Source organism: Orcinus orca, chromosome 10 (genome assembly GCF_937001465.1).
Source record: "Orcinus orca chromosome 10, mOrcOrc1.1, whole genome shotgun sequence".
NCBI classification, from domain to species: domain Eukaryota; kingdom Metazoa; phylum Chordata; class Mammalia; order Artiodactyla; family Delphinidae; genus Orcinus; species Orcinus orca.
The window spans coordinates 79,495,291-79,497,152 of NC_064568.1; the positions used below are offsets into that span (position 1 = coordinate 79,495,291).

The window sequence follows — 1,862 nt, forward strand, 5'->3', positions numbered from 1 at the left end:
GCAGCGCGAGGCACCATGAACAGCAAAGTCTCCGGCGACTCCCTCTACGAGGTGGTGCGGGAAGTGCTGCAGGGGAACCAGCTCGAGCGCTGGAAGTTTTTGCAGACGGTGTAGCTTCAGATCTGCCTGAAGAACTATGACCCTCAGAAGGACGAATGCCTCTCAGGCACCGTCTGGCTTAAATCCACTCCCGTCCCAAGTTCTCCGTATGTGTTCTGGGGGACCAGCAACGTAGTGATGTGACGAAGGCTGTGAATATTCCGCGTATAGACATCGAGGCACTGAAGAAACTCAACAAGAATAAGCAACTGGTCAAGAAGCTGGCCAAGAAGGATGATGCCTTCTTCTCTTCAGAGTCTCTGATCAAGCAGATCCCACGAATCCTGGGCCCAGGCCTGAATAAGGCCGGCAAGTTCCCTTCCTTGCTGATCCACAATGAGAACATGGTGGCCAAAGTTGATGAAGTGAAGTCCACAATCAAGTTCCATGTGAAGAAGGCGCTGTGTCTGGCAGTGGCTGTTGGCCACCTGAAGATGACACACGATGAGCTTGTGTTCAACATCCACTTAGTTGTCAACTTCCTGGTGTCATTGCTCAAGACAAACTGGCAGAATGTCCGGGCTTTGTACATTAAGAGGACCATGGGCAAGCCCCAGTGCCCGTACTAAGGCACAGCTTAGTAAACCATACTCCCACCATTAAAAACAAAAACCATAAAACATTATCTTGGTTTCAGGTGTACAATATAATGATTGAATAGTCGTATGTATTGTGAAATGAGCACCACGATAAACCTAGTTAACGTCCATCACCATCTACAGTCAAGTGTTTTGAACATGTCTGTGAACTGAACTTAATTTTCCATATAAACGAGGTTAACAATTTCCTTTCAGAGAGGTGAAAAGAACAGTATTGGAGACTAAACATGTGTTAAACAAAAACTAATCTGGGTTGGGCTTCCCTGGTGGCATAGTGGTTGAGAGTCCGCCTGCCGATGCAGGGGACACGGGTTCGTGCCCCGGTCCGGGAAGATCCCACGTGCCGCGGAGCGGCTGGGCCCGTGAGCCATGGCCACTGAGCCTGCGCGTCCGGAGCCTGTGCTCCGCAACGGGAGAGGCCACAACAGTGAGAGGCCCGCGTACCACAAAAAAAAAAAAAAAAAAAAAAAAACTAATCTGGGCTTAGTTAAGGAGAAGCTTCGTTCAAAGGGGTCATTCAAAGGGGTCAGGAAGGGAAGGGGGCCTATTGCGGTAGGGAGAACCCCCCAGCTGGAAGATCTGCGGGATCTCAACGGTCCAGCAGGAAAGGATTTTTCTTTAATACAGGATGGGGAGTAAACAAGGCTAGAAGGAATCTGGTGTGGGGAAATAAGTGGAGTGGCAGGACAGTTAATCCAGGAATGTCTTTCCTTTGGGTCAGCTGATTCTCAGAAGGGTGGTTAAGGAAGGCTTGTACACTGGCTCAGAATGAGTGTAACTCAGAGTTCAAGGGCTTGGGGGAAGGAGACCAGCTTCACTCTAGTTTGATCAAGTCAGGTATTTTGTTCAGATTAGTCAGTGGGTACAAACAGTTCAACCCATCGTTTATGAGACAAGGAATGAGAATGTGGAGGGTGTGTGTCTGGCATTGCCAAAGGTCAGCAAGGGGACATCTGGCTCTTATCTAAGTCATATGGGGAAAAATGTTTCTTGTCAGTAAGGCATTTCCCTGCACATAGAAGAGTGGGAGGATTTCTTAACCATTGCTGTTTCCCAAGAACACAGGTCTCCCGTAAAGTTTAACACTGTCACATGAATGAGATTGTTCCCACAACTGATGCACAAAATAAGCAAAAAATACTGAGACTAGCCTAAAGAACTCCA

The 1,862-nt window shown here is 48.2% G+C and overlaps 1 pseudogene; it reads left to right on the plus strand.

Annotated features, from left to right (window-relative positions):
- Positions 1 to 683, plus strand: LOC101275835 (60S ribosomal protein L10a-like; annotated as a pseudogene).
- Positions 684 to 1,862: the final 1,179 nt, after the last annotated feature.